Consider the following 19,331-nt stretch of genomic DNA (forward strand, 5'->3'; position numbering starts at 1 on the left):
TGTATGAATTATTAAAAATACTTTCACTACTCCAAAAAGTGTAAAATTTTGCAGAGAGGTGGCCCACCCATGATAGGAGCCACCTACAAAATCTTAGGGCTAATGGACACCTGTACTCACCATGGTGGTGGCTAGACCGGCCCACTATATTATGGTGTCCAGATCAGTCTGATTTTTAGGACAGATTGATTTATTTAAATGAATTAAAATATTTACAGATGTCTAAAAATTCTAAAATTTTTAGAAGTGTGGTAAACTCATTTACAGATGTCTAAAATTTCAGGGCCAATTGATCCCTGTGCACACCGTGGCGAGGGCCGGACTGGCCCACCACGTTAGGACGTCCAGGTCTGTCCAATTTTCTGGACAGACTATTTTGTTTAAATAAATTAAAATACTTAGGAAAATTTAAAAATCCTGAAATTTTGTGGGGTTGTAGCCCATATATGGAAGTATCATCCCACAAAATTTCAGACCCAACGAACATTTGAGTTAGCCGTGGTGTGGGCGGGAGTGTCCCACTAGGCAGGGACTCCCAGGCTGGGGCGTCCAGCCTTGGTTGGTCCTCTAGCCTGCCTTGTGGGCCCACCTAGATGTGTTGTATATCCCACCACATTATGAAGATCTTAGAGGAAATAATTTATACCTTTGGTTCCTTAAATGTTGGGCTTAATAAATGCACTTTTCAGGCCCACCACAATTGAATTTAATTGGGTCCATGAATATATCTAGTTGTTGAACTCTTTAGGCCCAATTGGGCTGGAACTTTCCAGATAGGCCCATTGAACTCTTGGGCCATTTTTACCATACTATAGTGTTGGGTTAGTGGGCCGGATTACACAAGTAGATGGGCCCTTGGTTGCCCACCAAATCAACTTTAATACTTAGGTCGGGTTGTAGGCCCAACTTACTTGACTAAGAGCATGACATTTGCCCATGTGGTTTGAGCAATGGACTGCCCACTAGGCCACCACAGTATATGAGATTAGTGGCCTTTATGTTGGGCCCTAACCTTTTCCCTATGGGCCCATAGTGGTATATATGGGTTGGGCTATGTGTGTTTCCCTTGGACCCATGTTTTGAATAGGCCTTGGGCCGCCTTTCTGAAGCCCAACATGAGTGTTTGTGGTATGATCATGGCTGCCCGTTTCTTATTTCTGATGTTGAGTGGGCCTTGGGCCTTGATCCATGATCAATTAGAGATGGGCTACCTTTTGGGGACCAATTGTGGTTGGATGTCCACATTGGTGGCCCTAAGGTAGGTCCATGGGCTTCTATGGGTGGTTAAAGTCCCACCATAGACCCTTGCTAAGCCCGTTTCATCTATTTAGGCTCATACCATTGTTCTCCTTAGTCTCATGGATTACCCCAGGTATATGGGCCCCCACTAGAGGTTATATTCCTTATGAGGAATTGGTTAAGTACTAAACCCTTCATGGTTAGGTAGAGAGTTCATCTTCACCTCATTGGCACCCCTATTCATCTTTATGGCCCACTCCCATATGCATCATTTGCAAGCTTGGTTGAGGTATGATTAGCATTGGTTGTGCCATTGTGTAGGACATGTTGGTATCTCCTCGAGAGATGGATGTTTGGGATTGATGCATAGGTGATTGTGTGATTCATGTATTTGGCATTGCATAGCTTGTGGATATCTGCCCTTACTTCATCAAGGCCTTGCCTTCATAGGGGTATTCGTGGATGGCCATATGTGTGGACACCGAAAATATTAGTTGAGCATACCGAGTGCATAGGATGCCCATGGGTGAAATTCTCAAAACTTCCATGGTACTAAGGATTTGCTCCAACGCCGTGACCAGGTGGAATACATGAGCGCACGAGGACCTTATACCGTTAGGCCACGACTCCCACTGTCGTGTAGTCGGTTGGATAGGGGTATGGCCTTACCTGTCTGGTGTGAGGAGGCATTGCTAGGCTGAGTCTGACCAGCTCGTAAATGGGTCTGTTACCTTCAGGCCTTGTTGGTGATTGGTTGTCCACAGGCAGGTAGTGAGGTCTCTTACGCTCATTTGACTGTGCGGGGTTTGCAGAGCAGCAATCATTCAGTAGTGTAATTTACCCCGGTGATTTCCTTGTGATTGGAAACATACTTGACATATGGTTTGGATATGAGCACTAATATTACTTGCATCACATTAGCATTGGCTGTACAAGCCCCTTCATGCATTGCCTTGGGTATGCTTGTATTGAAATGATTATACTCTTATGGAAATCCTCCTTATAGGATCCCAGGATTGGAACCTGCCCAGGAGCTAAGAATGGGGTACTACGGAGGCTGTTGCGGCCAGAACCGGCCATCGGGCTACTTGTGAGTCCGGTTACCCAGTCTGGGGCGTGACAACTTATTTTCAACTTCAATTTTGTATTTAGAAAAAGTATCTAAAGCTTCATCTTTGTTTCTTAACAAATATACTCCAGTGAACCTAAAGTAGTCATCTACAAAAGTTATATAATATCTTTTTTTACCTCTAAACATGTGATTTCTAAAATCACCTAAGTCACTGTGTATTAACTCTAATAGAACAGATAATCTTTCTATTTGTTTAAAAGGTTTTCTAATGAATTTTGATTCGACACATGTTTCACATTTGTCGAATTTTTCATTAGATATATTAGGTAATAAACCTAATCTTTTCATTTTCTTCAAAGATGCTATATTCATATGACCTAATTTACTATGCGGTAAATAAAAAGGTTCAACGATATAAACAGAACTGAATGTCTTCTTCTTATTATTATTGGATACATTTATAATGAATAAACCATCACTACAGTACCCCTTACCAACAAAGGTTCCATTCTTAGTCATTACAAGCTTATCTAAATCAAATACTAACTTAACACCAGCCTTATTAAGGAGTGAACCAGAGACCAAGTTTCTTCTAATGTCAGTCACATGTAAGACATCATTCAACATTAAAGTCTTTCCAGAAGTGAGTTTCAAAAGTGCTTTCCCTTTCCCTACAATTGGAGACGTTTTAACATTACCCATAAACACCTGTTCATCATCTCCTGATACTTGGTAGGAAGTAAACATGCTACGATTCTTGCACACGTGCCTAGTTGCACCAGTGTCTAGCACCCACTCCAAGTTGTTTATAAGGAAGACTTCTGACACCACAACTACTACCATGTCAGACTCATTGCCTGTTTCTGTAAGATTAGCCTGTGCCTTATCTTTGTTTTTCTTAAGCCTGAAGGTTTTGACATGATGTCCAGGCTTTCCACAGTTGTAGCAGTTTCCCTTTTTCTTAAATTGATTATTTACATTCTTCTTTTTGAGCATGCATTTATTTGCATAATGTTCAGGTTTGCCACAGTTATGACAATTGTCTTTTTTCTTATTATTTGCCCGACTTAATTCCACAAGATTCGCCTTTGAATTTATCTCATTTTTATTTTCTTTTTGGTCCCTGATTCTATTGGCATCCTTTATTCGTATGTGTACGATAGTGGTTTCCAAAGAAACACCGTTCTTTTTATGTTTCATTCTATTCTTATATTCTTTCTAGGAGGGTGGTAACTTTTCTATTAGCGTTCCTGACAAAACACCTCATCCAACTTAATTCCTTCTGTCTATAGTTCGTGAACTAGAATTTGAAAATTGTGAATCTGATTTGTGACAGGTATATCATCTGTCATTTCATAATGAAGGAAAATAACAATTGCATGTTTCTTAGCGCATGCATCTTTTAATATGTATTTCTTTTCCAAAGCAGTCCATATGTCTTGGCAGACACGTAAGAAGCATACACATCATATAGTTCGTTAGATAAAGAGTTTAGAATATAGTTTTTATAATTATTTTCATCTATTACTTCAGTTTGATTTGCTAGATCTATAGTAAATGATTCAGATAAAATGTATGAAACTTTCAGGGTGGTCAGAGCGAACATCAGTTTCTGTTTCTACCGTTTAAATGATTGTTTAGTAAACGGTTCGATTTTAGCTAACTCAGCAGAAGCATTTACTGTTACTGTAGCCATAATCTATGTAATTCAACACAAATTCGATTTCAAGATTGTTGGAATATTTAGTTGAATTAAATAGACTATTAAAATCACGAACCAAAAAAGGAAAATAAAATTTTGAGAAAGAAGAACTTATTGAATTGAGTCGAGGCGTGACTGAGTTACTCGGCTTGAAATCGAATTTGCTCCCCTTGGACAGCGTCCCAAGTGCAACAGGTTTCCAGAGGAATCGACCTCCAGGATACAACGACTATGACCCGGTCCCAGCGGTGCACTCACTGTACACAGGCTCGAACCACTTGCAGTTTAATCCGAAAGTGCTGAGTTGACTCAGCGATGAACTCAGTAGAAAAAATGCTTAAAATCGAATATCAAAGAGCATTTTATAAGAGAAGAATTTTTTGTATTTTTGAAATTAGAATCGATAGTCTTTATATAGACTCCGAAGTGGTGCATAAGCACCCTTTACGAAAGGTTAGGTCCGTTGGGTTTAAACCCAACAGGAGCGACCAACCGAAAGGGATGCATCTTTCTGGTTTAAAACGAAAGGTGCAAGCACGAGCACACTCTCGCACATAAAGTCTTACGAGTACCCATACACACACCTACGCGAGTACACTCACACCGCACCCACACCGGCGCCTATGCCCATGCCCACGCCCACGCCCAGCCTAGCCTAGCCTAGCCTAGCCCGTCCCATTACGTCGCGCACGTGCACACGGACACGGACTCGGACTTGGCTCGGCATGACATGGCTCGGCGCACGCGGGTGTGGTCAAGAGCATAGATTAGAGCTATTGGCATAGCCTCCCCACAGGGCCAAATTCACATGCCCCTTGAAAGGGGCTCAAGCCTTAGGCAAAAAGACTATCTTATATACAAGATAGTTTACTTTGTCAAATCCGATGTGGGACAAAACCTACAACTCAAAAGTACCACAACTTTTAAAAAATGAAGGGAGATCACCGAAAATTTGAAATTTGAAATTTTAATATTATTTTAAAACAAAATATAACACGCTACACCCGAACGCATACAGATTACTTTCGTTCTGCCCATCGGATATATGATGTTCCGCAACAAGTGGGTCTCGTCCTCTTCTTCCTACTCTAAGCAGACGTAGGTGTGCCACCATTTTTGCTTTTCATTCTCTTCTTTTATGTAATTGATCATTTTCTTGGATTCAAAATGGAATTCCGGTTCTGCTCACGGTCGGATCGCATTTACTGCAGTCTGATCTCTGTGGATGGAATTCAACGGCATTTCTATAATTTCATCTTTTTTCTGCGTTGACTTTTCAGGAATAAAGTCCTGATATAGGAATGCTGCGGAGATTTAGCTTCTTTTCTGTCCCTGGTTATTGGAAGGACCACCGGTAATGCGGTTATTCTTATTCAGCTTTGAATGTAAAATCTGATTTTTGGGTTTTTAGTTATTGAAAATTCTAATGCTATTTCCATAATATGAATGTATTTGGTCTGATTTGTTTGTCATGGAGAATTGCATTTGTTCAAGTGTCGTGTGTTTTCTTGAATCTTTTCTTCTTCTTTTTTTCCTCGCACATCTGCAAAGAATTCTCTAAGTGAAAACAGAGAGACAAAGGGCTGATATTTGAAAAGGAAAAAAGAATGGATCTGTAGGGTCCCAAATGAATTGGTTTTTTTGAAAAAAAAGCCTTGTTCAATGTATTAACATATAGTTCCTTTGTTGGGATTATTTTGGGAACCATTGGCTCGGAAGTGATATCAGTGACAAGGTTTGAAAATTGTTGCTATGGTGGTCTCCACCAAAGCCAGATTCTTTTGTCCGTATCGCCCCGTGTTGGGCTGATACAGCCATATCATTTATGCATGAAACTGGTAATGCATGGGGAATAAAGTACCTGTTTCCTATGATACTGTAACCCTTGGTTGGTGATGCTATAAATTGTAAATTCTATTTTGGGTGCATTTGGATGCACAATTGATTTAGAATGTGTATGTTCATTTCAATTATAAGAGAAATCATCATAGATTTTGCTGAAATATTGTCTTTTATCTACTGCAAGCTATATTTAAGCCACCAAAAGCAATGCAAGGAGGAATCCCCATTTGTTTCCCACAGGTTCATGCATGCTCATATCTTTTCCTGTGGTATCTAATTCCAAGTTCCCAACTAACATCATGTTTTAATGCTCTTGAAGTTTGGAAACTGTGGATCACTGGAGAAACATGGGTTTGCAAGGAACAGGATTTGGACCATTGATGATGATCCTCCACCTCTTCATCCTTTTGAGTACATTGGAAAATCTGCTATAGACTTGCTACTAAAACCATCTGAAGAGGATCTGAAGTGTTGGCCCCACTGGTATGAACCCAGTACCTATAGACAATTGGGCTGTTGTTGTTATTGTCATTAGAACATTTGGGTAGTATTGGACTTGCAATAGTTGAAACTTGATCGGGTCATTGGAATTTAGAACTCTTTTGTAGGGCATGTTTGCATGTGGGCGGCACTAATCAAATCAGATAAGATTAGCCTGATGTATTTTGTTTTCTATGGGGAGACGAAATGAAATGAATTGATACAGTTGACCCTTTTAAGGTGTTTCCCCTTTAATGGGGCTGTTTTACATTAACCTTGTTCGATTAAAATCTTTTTTCTATTAGAAAAATGAAAAATCTTGGGAATTGTCGCCCTTCCAACTGGCCCTTAAATAGTTCAGATGAAAAATGATGAAACTTTTGTATCTTCTTTTCTATTCTCTTTTTCGTGTTAAATTTTCTCTTTTATTTATTTATTTTGTATGCGATGTCTTGCTAATGAAAAAATTTACTGTGGCATTTCAGTTTTGAGTTTTGTCTTAGAGTGGCTCTTGCGTTGAATGGAGATCTCACCATGATATCGCAGATTAGGAACCTCGACAGGAAGCCATTTAGTTTCTCTTTTGCTTTCCACACATATTTCTTTGTTTCTGACATTAGGTACAGAAAAATCTCTGTTAGATTAGAATCGACATCCTTGTATTGGATAGGACCATAGAACTCATCTTCATTTAATCCACTAATTAAATTATCATTTGATATTTTTTTCTTGTTGTTCAAACTTTAGTGTTCAAATTCAGAATTGAATTTTTTATATGAAGCTTCTTAAGGTCACATGCACTCCTCCATCCACACCTCTACATGTGACCACACATGCCAACCTTGCAAGCGCATGCAAAAATCAAGCAGTGTGTCAAGTGGGTCCCACATTTTAGATGACCTGGCCTAAATCATCATGCCAAATGAATCATTGGGTGGATCACGCTCAAGGAAGCAAGGGACGGTTTTAAAAAGTTGTCATGACTCCATAACAACTTAGACATGTGCCCCAGCTGATGAGGGGACTTCCTGGTTTTCAAGCCAGGTCATCTGCATGATGGGTCCCATGTGATTAGCACGCTGGATGTCCCACACACATTCATGATTGGCATGTGGAGCCACATGCAGGGGTATGTATGGGCTAAGCAAACCTCTAACTTCATGGGATCAAGCGATGCTTTGATTATGTTCTTATTTACTGATGAGTGGTTCCATTTTAGTTGTATCCATTCAGCTTTAGGTGTACTTCTATTTAAGTGCATGAATTCATGCTTTATGTAGTCTTAAATATTAGAATGGGTTGGATATGAACTTGAATTGTGTGCACACTGAAGTGAGGATAGAAGGGTTGGAGACACTTGATTATCTGGACAACCTTTGCCAACGAGAACACTTCACTGAATAAGGAGATGCCATAACATTTGAGTCTGAGGTAAGAGTACTGAGACTGGCCAAACATGTGGGATACTATGTGAATGGAACTATGTTTTGCTGGAAACATTGAAATGGGTCTGAAACCCAACCATCCCTCCTAGAAAAACAAGGAAACAATTGCTAAGTTTTTCTTCTTTTTTACTTTTCAAATGATTCTATACGTGAGCAATTTTCCATCTTGTGCTTGACCAGAGTAGATTACAAGAATCACATAAAGGATCTCTTACAAGATTTCTCTAAAGTACGCAGGTGGATCGCGTTTATCTTAGCTCTCCAAATGTAATTGCAGTCCTTGACCATGAAAAGAAGTGGACGTTTGTTATAAGAAAAGAGGGGCTTCCCGATGTTGGTAAGATGTCCATTCTCTCCTAAATTTCCGTAATTCCACCATTCATTTCACATTAATAATTAATTGCCTTGTACATTTTGTGGGGAAGAATTCTATGCTTTTTCAACCTGAGCATAGGCACAATATACTTAGGCTTTTCAGTTTGTACAATTGAACCATGGCTCAGTGATCTAGACCATTGGTCCATTGGGGCCTCTTCGCCGATGAAACCATGCTCTGAAAAACCACCGGGAGATACTAGCCATCTATCTTGGGCTGTTTTTTGAGTTGAATATGGATGTTTTACCATGTTTCTCTTCTAGACCATCTATTTGCAGGCCACAAATTGAAAGGTTAGGATTCTCCTATTGAGAAGATGGTCCATCTGCAGTGGTGCCCAACATGCCCATTCTTTGGACAACTGAACAGCAGGTCCCGTTCTATAAACCAAAAACCCGAGTATACCGTGCATATTTTTGGGTGGCAAACTGTGTAATTCCTCTTTTCTCAATATATGCCTACTACAATTCCGTAGCCTGTTTGGTGGAAAGGAATTCCTTGGCATCCTCCCTTGTGTGGAATGGCAGAATAGAATTCATGTAGCTAACCCAAAAGCCCAAGATTCAGTTCTATTCATGTAGACCACACAATTGGAAACAGTGTACAGGGCAACCCTCACCCTCCAAACTGTTTCCCTTCGTGTGACCCACCTAAATCATAGATGCATGGGCTCAATTTTTGGACCGATGCATAAATTCTAATGTGGAATCAAATGGTTGGAGTTGATTATCCAAAGCTTTCAAGTGCACGTGGGATGCCCAATCCGAATTGTCCATTCTTTCATACAATTAGGTACAACTATGCCAATAGGATGATCCCAATTGTTCAATCAATCGTAGGGATAATGGGCAGTCAAGATTGAGCAAAGAACCAAAATAGGTCCATCATCATCTTGAGCCATCTATTTGATAGATCCTGCTTTTATATTGTTTATGATTCCAAAGTAGCACTTTGGTTTGATGATTCTAACAGTGTGATCTATGGTTTGTAAAAAATAGACAGAATAAATTGGAATCTTTCATGGGTTACAATCATCCAATCGGTGTGATTCTTGGTCATAGCTTTCTCCCTATGTTACTATTAAATGAACAGTCTGGATTAAAGATTGGGCACCCCACGTGTCACATTGGGAACAATTAGCAAAATCCAACATAACTAGTTGGCATGTGGGACCCACCATGGTGTTTGTATGGCATTTTGCCCATCCAACTATCAGGTGGGGCACACTACAGAACTCTGTGTGTGTGAACACAAACACAACCTTTAAGTCCAACTGGTTGGACAACAAGTTATACTCCACCCAGCTGATAACTTCTAACTAGTTAAGAGCATGTGAAATCCAGCCCCTCAAATAGGCTATATATATATATATATATATATATATATATATATATAGTAATTCGAGGCTGTTGTCAACTTCAAATGAAGCCTTTTTTTTTTTCTTTTCCTTAATAGTGGTCTGGTATCCATGGGAGAAGAAATCAAGATCCATGATAGATTTTGGTGACGAAGAGTACAAACAGATGCTTTGTGTTGATGGGGCGGCGATCGAGAAACCAATCACCTTAAATCCAGGCGAGGAATGGACAGGGTGGTTGGAACTATGTGCGGTTCCATCCTGCTACTGCAATGAGGACTGAATCACATCGATGCTTGTTGGGAGATGAAAGAGAAGGCAGGCAATGTGCTCATCTTTACTTTTAATGTGCCACTGCAATATTAGCTCTTTAAACCGTATTGTATTACGTACATATGTGATTATAAAAATGTTAATTTTAGAGTGGTTTCAGCCGACAGTGTGCTTGGAAATCCATTTATGGAACTGACCCACTCACTCATTGCCACTTATAATTCGCCCAGTTTCTAGTCTCTGGTGACTGGGTTTGTAGGTTTATATTTTCTAATGGGGATGATGTTGCACAAGGAGAAAACTCCAAGTAAGTCATCTTTCTTGTAATTAGTTGCGTGACTGCATTTTCTTGCCAAGTGCAGGCTGTCAGTCATGTCAAAATGTGTCTTAATCTTTTGTTTGGTTACCCCTTTGATGGTGTTACCCATTACCAAGTTTTAGCTTCAGCGAATTTTGGAAACTCGGAAAGCTGTTCTTTGGAAAGAGCAAGCCATGGCATATGCTCAGCTTCTGTAGCAGGATTTGAAGAGGATAGTTTAGATGATCTCATATATTTTGCTGATGTTTTTGGCGCATCTCGCTTAGGGTATGAACTACTATGTCCAATATTGAGTTGCAAAATTTACTTTTGAAAATGATGCTGAATGAGATTGACTTTACTTATGAACTTTCTTGTATAAATATTGATACTTACACAAAAAGTAGTTTTTCTTTATGCTTTTGATGTGTGGTTTTTGGCATTTATTATTTACCTCATGCAACTACTTGGATGCATTTTTTTATTTTTACTTTGTTCTATGGTACAGAGTTTTTTTTTTTTTTTTGCAAGCATCTGCTCTACTTGCTACGATGTTCTAGAAATTTATCGTGTTATTTCAACTCATAGATACCAATTTTCATGGGTTGCATCATTTGTAGAGGTTATGAGACTTATGCAACAACCAATAATTAGAAATAAACAAACAATGCAAGAGTTGGCAACTCTAGTATTTGCAAGTTGGCCTGGAACTCCAGTCCAGCTGATGGCAATGGTCAGGTTGATGTCCTAAAGATCAAAGTTATCACAACAACAATATCTACACATGAGAAGAAGCAACTAATGTATCTACACACAGAAATTAGCAAGTGGAAAAAGAAAAAAGAAAATTTAAGAAAAGAAAATCCAAAATTCAATTAAGCAAATACCTATAAAGAGCAATTAGTAAAGCATAGGCCACAAATTTTCTTTTAGGGGTGTTAATGAGCCAACCCAGGTGAAGTGAAATCAGAATCTTGAATAGGGTGGCAGAGTCTAGCCCAACCAGTTCAAATTTCAGGCTGAAGCCAACCCATGCCTGATATGTTAACAGCCAATGAGCTATGCTTATCCCCACTTAAAATTCCACAAGGTGTTATGTTTTCTAAATAATGCCATTTCATTTGTTTATTATGTGCAGGTACTTTAATTCGTTGCAGAGTGAGTGCTTTCCTTGTTGCTTCCTCTCCGACCAAAACATGGTTATCTCAGCACCGACAAGAAGTGGTAAAACAGTGTTATTTGAGCTCTGTATTTTGAGACTTCTTTCAAGGTTCCTTTCACATGATGGGAAGTTCGACCACATAGAAGGAAACTTTAAAACAGTACATTACATACTTCTTGTTAGTTTATTTGCGATGGATGAATAGTTAAACTTTAATTTTATGGAATTAACACTGTTATCGCATAATAATTGCATCTCTAGAAATATTATGGTATTTTGACCATCCAATCTTTATGTAGATCATATTCTTCCTTTGAAAAAAATATTGAATTAACTAAAACTAGTATTTAGCAGATCACAGAAATGTAATTAATGAACTAGATTCACCACTGATATTGGTCATGTGTACAATTGAATGTCGCATGTGAAGGGTGCATATGGATGGACAGGAGTGGATAAAACACATGCATCAATGTAGGCCCAATAGATGTAATGGAATTCAAGTTACAACATTTGTTGTCTTGATAGTTTTTGGCTTTTTAAGGACAGGATCAAAGGATTGATTATTTTTCCATGCATCAATTTGTTGAATGCTACTTTTTTATTTTATTTTTTTTTTCCTTGTATGTAGGATTTTAATCAATTGTACCTAAATTTAGGCCTACAAGCACTTCAGCCTTTTGACGCCACTTGTGCTACAAGTAGACCATATAGAGGATTTATTTCTATTTATTTATTGGAGACTATTTTTAATTTATTATAATAAATATTATATATATATGGGAAAAGGTACTATGCGCTCGAGCTGATGGGACCATCCCATGAGGTTGAGCTGTGTGGGCCCCACCGTGATGCGTTTCGAACATCTACTCCATCAGTCAAATGCACCATTCCATCGTGGGCCTAGGTCTCAAAAATCAAGTCAATCCGTGACTTGTGTGGGCCACACCACATACAGAAGTGTGGAGGGGCCGTGCAACATTAAAACATTCATAATCATTTTTTGGGCCCAACGAGATGTGGTTTGCAAATCCAGCCCATCCATTATGTGTGTCCCACTTGGATGAGGGTTCAGACCAAGTTTCAGCAGCATTCAAGACTTAGGTGGACCCCACCAAGTGCTTTTATATGTTTTTGGCATGTCTTCACATGATTTTAGATGGTATGGCCCACCTGAGTTCCGTATACGGCTGATTTTTGGGATATCCCATAATCTAGAGGGGACCCATCAAATGCACGGTGTTGATGGTCGACACGCATCATAGTGGGGCCCACATAGCTCGACCTCACGGGAGCTTAATGTGAGGTCGAGCGCATAGTACCTTTTCCCTATATATATATATATATATATATATATATATATATATATATATATATTGTGAAGTAATATCATATGAAGAGATTGGAAATTTCATTGCTAAAGATTTTCTTCTGATCCTTGGCATATCCAAGCAGAAGTTATCGGCCACAGAAATCAAGGTAAACATGTGTTATCTAAATGTGCTTTGCTAGCTGAGCTTGCACTCATTTGTTATCTTGAGGCCCTTTCAAGTTATCTAACATGGATGTTAAATTGTCTTCCTTTGTAGCACAGGTGGTTGGGTCTTCTTTGCTCACTTCAAATTATTATGTTGTTTGGCATAAATTGTGGTTTTGAAATCTATGATGAAACTCATTGCATATATAATGTCCTTTAAGCAGGAATTTCAATGGGAGCTGTTACTAGAATCTCTGTTGCAGCAGTTGCCATTATATTGTTTCTAGGAGTTTTGTCTATACATTGGTGCATCTAGAAGAAAGAAACTGAAGAAGGCATCATTGCTTTGACCACCTTTCGAAGATAACTCTATTCACCATGGACAAGGTAAATCTCTTGGTTGGGCATTAATCTCTACATTTTCCTTTTAGGAATGCTCCTTCAATGTTCCACCGAGGCCATGGCAATTTGAAAGTGATTCATGTTAGGAAAGATTGAATAGGTGGTTTGTCACTCCCAAGGTATTCAATAACGGTAATGGCCAGCATAATAGGTGGTTGTTGAACTGTTTTATGGGCTGTAATGGTCGATTTTTTTTAGCTATTTCACTACCTTATTTCATCAGTAGCTGATCTAATTTTTGTTATTTACTATATATTAAGTTCAGTTTCTTATTAAGGCCTACTGAGCATCCAAACACATTAATATTTAGTACAGTTTCATATTCAGCCCAATCTTTTGCATCTCATGAATGTGATTCTTATTAAACAATCATGTGAATTAATTTTTAAATGACTATCAGGTGTAAGATTCAAAAAAATAAAAATAAAAATCTGACGAAATAATTTTTTTATTTACGGATATTTTAGCTACGGATCAAATCCGTTGCTAATTTCCGAACAAGTTGAAAATCAAGGACGGATTTGAGGTCCGTCGCTCTCCTCATATTAGCAACGGACCTTATCCGTCGCTAATATTTTTAATGACGAATAATTCGGGTGGGTTTTTTCGAATTTTAGCAACGGATTTTTTATTTCAAAAAAAAAAAAAAATGACCCAGTAAACAGCAATGGATGAAATCCGTCGTTTATTTGGTTTTATGATGGATTTAGTCTGTCGCAAATTCGTGATTTTGGCATAGTGATTCAAAAGAATCATTTCTTGCGATACAACTAAATAAGCATGGGATATTCTCGAAATGACATATGAAGGAACTACTATTATATATATATATATATATATAAAAAGTCTAAAATCCAAATCCTCAATCAATTTTGAAGAAATTCGTATGAAAGAAAATGAGTCTTGGAGATAAAATCCCTGAAAGCAAGGTTTGCGCAAAAATACTGTGATCACTTCTTGATAGGTTTAATTCAAAGGTTATTGCTATACAGGAATTAAGGGATACATATACTATGAAAGTTGAGTTAGTTGGTTCTCTTCAAATTTATGAGCTAAATTTAAAAGCTCCCAAAATCAAGTCCATTACTCTTATATCTTCTAAATCTAATTCAAAGGAATCTAATGTAAATTCTGATTTTGAAGAAAATGAAGATATGGCTATGTTAGCAAAGAAATTTTATAGAATTTTCAAAAACATGAAAAGGACAGATTTTTAAAAACCATTTGATAAAAGAAAAGGAAAATCAAATTTTTGAAAATCTAAAATAAAAGATAGCCAATGTTTCAACTGTTCTGAATATGGGCATTTAGCTTCTAAATGTCCTAAAAATGATAAATCTAAAAGAAAAGGCAGGATAACTACTTCGGATGAATCATCAGAGTTTGAAACTAATTCTGAATCTGATGAATCAAATCAGGAAAATGCAAACGATTTGAAAGCCTTTATCACTTCTTCAGATAGCGTGATATATCTGACTATGATACTCTAAGAAGTTAATCTTAAAATGAAGATGATCTTCAAGATACATATAATGCCCTATATAGAGAAAGTTGTAAAATTATGGTCAAATTGAAAATTCAAAAAGAAAATTAGGCTAAATTACAATTAGAACTTGAAAATGTTATTTTAGAAAAATCTTATTTTTCTGATTGTTTTGAAAAGACTAAATTAGATTTGAGTTTTAAGTATACAGAATTGTAAAAACTTAAAACCGAAAATGAGAAATTAAAACTTGAAGTTTCTTCCCTTCAGAGTTCAAAGGACACTTGGAAATATACCCTTAATGATTAGAAACTTAAAAACTTGTTTACCTCATTGAGACGATGTGGTGACAAGTCTGGATTGGCTTGTATTAAAAATAACTCTTTGAAATATAAGGATTCTGCTCCTACCTTTTTAAAAAGAGGATCCTCAAATTCTAAAACAGAGACTTTAAAAGATTCAAACTATAAAAGGAATGATTTTAAAAACTCAAAGCCTTTTCAAGTCTCTAAAATAAATAATAATACCATCAATTATAAACATCAAAGGAATAATAACAGAAATCATCCTTTAGCTGAAAAAATCATGGACTTGCTTAAAGAGCTATTGAAATCCAACTCTGATAAGACTGGAGTATTTAGAAAAAGGAGAAATCCTAACTCCCAAATACAACGTAAAGCAAGAGTCCTCCTAAACCTAAAACCGTAATGAAAAGGGTTCCAAAGGTTAAGTGTCTTGTAATCCACGTAGCTTTCAAAGCACGTAGCCATTCAAGATGATACCTATATAGTGGATGTTCAAGACACATGGCAGTGATAAGGCTATACTCTCAAACATCAACGAAGTAAATGGCGGCTCAGTGATATTCGGAGGTGGAAGTAATAACAAGATAATTGGCCAATGTAATGTACAACTTCCTAACTTACCTCTCTTCGAAAATGTTCTATATGTTGAAGGATTAAAACATAATTTTTTGAGCATATATCATATTTGTGATAATAAACATAACGTAAAATTTTATGATCACGGATGTGAAATTATAAATGAGAAAGGAAATTTAATATTAAATAGTTGCAGAACATTTGAAAATTGCTATATAATTGATAATTCTTTCTTAACAAATCATTCGTATTACATGTTCCAAACAGATGAGACTGAACTATGGCATCAACATCTTGGACCTATAAATTATAAAGATTTATATAAATTGAGCAAAAGAGATCACTTACGTGGCCTACCCAAACTGAAAAAGATAGAAAAAATATGTGGCGCTTGTCAAATAGGTGAACAAATTAAAAGTAGTTACAAGAAAGTGAACTCCTTAGCGACAGCAAGACCTCTTGAACTTCTCCATACGAATTTAGTCAGACCAATTAGAACGGAAAATGAAGGTGAAAAGAAATATTTTCTGGTGGTAGTTGATTACTAGACTAGATACTCTTGGGTAGCCTTTCTAAGAGAAAAATTAGATACTCTTGATGAAGTCAAAAAACTTATTAAACGCGTTCATACTGAAAAAGAGTTATTTGTAATCAAAATTAAAAGATCATGTGTCACGCCCCGAAATTCGGCACCTGGGTATATCCGACCCCGATTCTGTACTCGCGGGCATTACTTATGTTTTGTATGTTTACATTTCATATTGCACACATATATTGACAAAATAACCTCATTCATAAAATATAACAATCCAAAAATTAAATAATTAAACATTTATTTAAAGAAAAATGTCCATGTTCTAACTATTCAAGATTATCATCAAATACATGTCATCGTAATGTTGTCATACTAAATGTTCATTACACTTATTTAGAAAATGGTAAAGAAACAAAAATAAATAAATAAAAATCTCTTTAAGCTCCTCCATGTGATCTCGATCCTAAAATTTTAAAATCCCAATAGGATAAGCTGTGAAGCCTAGTAAGTAATCTCAACACAGGTTTCAAAATAATCTCATGTAATATAAATAAAACTGTATAAAAATACAATACATATTTGGGCAAAACAACAAATGAGGAGATTTAATAAATAAAATGTTTTAATGTAAATTCAAAGAAAAATGGATGAATGAAATCAACATATGTTATACTCCATAATAACATGTGCAGTTTATTCTTTTTAACACCAGGGCCAGTTTACACCGGTTGGCCAACACCCGTGCGAATACAACACCTAGCCTGACAATGGGAGCCTCTTGCATGATATGATTAACCATCCAAAGGGCACTTGGTGAGGGACCCATTTGTACGTTAGCTGGTCAGACTACTACCCTACCGAACTTGGTAGTGGGAAGCTTTTGCAATCTTGACATGCTCACCCACTCAAAGGGTACGGTAGAGGTTCCAAAAGGTACCAGTTGGGTTTCTAGGACTTTCAACCCAAAGGGTCTTGATCGCTCCAACTATTTACGCTTTAGGAATTTTTAACCTAGAGGACTTGATCGCCTCACCTATTTTTTGGTGTTTCATAACTATTTTAATGATGCATGATTTTAATATTGCATAAATCAAATATTTCTAAAAACATTTAACGACTCCTATTGATCAATTCATAATAAGTGATGTGCACAATTTATTAAATTTAAAACAAAATTGTTAATCGCGGTAAATTGCATATACATGATTAAAGTTCTACAAAAAAAATAATAAATAAAAATAAAAATAAATAAACATGCAATATAATTTATTTAATTTAAGAATTCAAAATTTATAAACTCAAGATTTTTGCAATAATATCATGTCAATTAAAATAAAAACAACCGAACAACAAAAATTAAAATGACATGTTTAAAACTATAGTAAGCAATTAAAACAAATAATAAAAAATAAACAAACAACAATACATATAAGATGGGCAAGTAAGATCTAATTATTTGAATGAATGAATAATTAAATAATAAAAAAACATTTTTTTTTTTAAATATCAAGTGAGAGAAAAACTCACCTTTTTCTTAAAAAGTATTTTCTTTTTTTTTCTTTTTCTTTTCTTCCTCTCTCTTCCTTTTTCTCTCTCTTCTCTCTCCCTCTCTTTTCAACGTGAATGTCCAGCAATACTCTCTCTCTCTCTCTCTCTCTCTCTCTCTCTCTCTCCTTACTTCCTCACCTCACGTTTCACAACCTACCACCTCACATAACAATTCCTCTTATCCTATTTATAGTGATTCATTTCACTAGCTATTACACACGTGGGGAGAAGGCAACAGTTGTTGCTTCGGTTTTCATCTCATTTGGTCACGGTTTTTTTTTTTCTTTAGATTTAAACAACATGCACCATTAAAGTAGTATAAGGTGCCATGCATTGCATGCATGTCACGTGTGTGGCACATGCATGTGCCACATGTGTTTGGTCCATATATGTGAGGTGTGGTTATGATGAGTGTGCATAGTGTATAGTTTATGATGCATACATGGGCCACTTGTGTGTGCATGTGAATTATGTATGTGATGTGTTTGATGCATGTGTGTGGTTATGATGTACTCAATGGTGCATAAATGGTTGATGTACATGGATGGATGGATCAATGTATAATAGATGGACGGATGGATGTATGGATAGATGGATGGATGTGCATGATGTGTTTGGTGCATGTGTGTGGTTGTGATGTATTTAATGGTACATGGATGATGTAGATGGATGGATGGATCAAGGTATAATAGATGGACGGGATGGATGTATGGGTAGATAGATGGATAAATGTACGGCTATATGAGATCGGGGAATGGATTTCGTTATGTACCTGTAGATTAGTGGTGAGATGGACAGTCAGTTTACATGTATGGTAGATTGATGGTAGATGGATGGACAAGTATTTTGATGATTTCAGCATATGGACGATTTGATGGTTGTATCGTTGGATGGATTTATTAGTTAATGAACAGTTGGATCGGATATGTCCAAATCAATGGTTAAGTTTGAACCAGTTGATCTTATAGATCGTCAGTTATATCGGACAAATTGGGTACGTCGATCAATGGTTAAAATTTGATGGTCAAGATTTATTTGGGTTATTACATTCTACCCTCCTTACAAGAAATTTTGTCCTCGAAATTTACATACCTATAATGTGAATAGGTAAGGTATTTCTCTTGGATCTCGGCCTCTCGTTCCCAAGAAGCCTTTTCCTCAGTATGGTCACTCCACTGAACCTTGACTAACATTATAACTCTAGATCGAAGCACTTGGTCTTTCTGGTTAAGAATATGTATTGGGTGTTTGATGTATGAAGCGTCTTCTCGGATCTCTAATGGTTGCCAGTCTATAACATGAGAAACGTCCCGCTCATATTTCCTTAACATCGATACATGGAAAATATCATGAATACCAGACAACTGAGGAGGTAATGCAAGCCTATGTGCGACAACATCAACCCTCTCTAGAATCTCAAGCGGACCTATATACCTTGGAGCCAACTTTCCCTTTTTACCGAACCTCATGACGCCCTTCATAGGAGAAATCTTTAAGAAGACATGATCTCCAACTGCAAACTCTAGATCTCTTCTGCTATTGTCTGCATAAATCTTCTAACGACTTTGGGCTGCGCGCAAACGGTTTCAAATGATAAAAATCTTCTCCATTGTCTCTTGCACAATCTCTGGTCCAAGCAAATTACCTTCTCCAACTTCTGTCCAACAATTTGGAGATCTACAAGGCCTCCCGTACAAAGCCTCATATGGCGCCATGCCAATACTTGTCTAGTGGCTATTATTATAAGTGAACTCGATCA

General features: G+C 37.1%; 1 long non-coding RNA gene and 1 pseudogene across 1 annotated transcript; both read left to right on the top strand.

Moving 5' to 3' along the window:
* Window positions 1-7,478: 7,478 nt before the first annotated feature.
* LOC131251127 (putative glucose-6-phosphate 1-epimerase) lies at window positions 7,479-9,950 on the top strand (annotated as a pseudogene).
* A 2,754-nt stretch (window positions 9,951-12,704) lies between these two features.
* On the top strand, window positions 12,705-13,405 carry LOC131248477 (uncharacterized). Its single transcript, XR_009172273.1, has 2 exons — window positions 12,705-12,840; window positions 12,948-13,405. It is a non-coding gene; the product is annotated as an uncharacterized LOC131248477 (long non-coding RNA).
* The last annotated feature ends 5,926 nt before the right edge of the window (window positions 13,406-19,331 follow it).

This window comes from Magnolia sinica, chromosome 1 (assembly GCF_029962835.1).
Source record: "Magnolia sinica isolate HGM2019 chromosome 1, MsV1, whole genome shotgun sequence".
In the NCBI taxonomy this organism is placed as follows: Eukaryota; Viridiplantae; Streptophyta; class Magnoliopsida; order Magnoliales; family Magnoliaceae; genus Magnolia; species Magnolia sinica.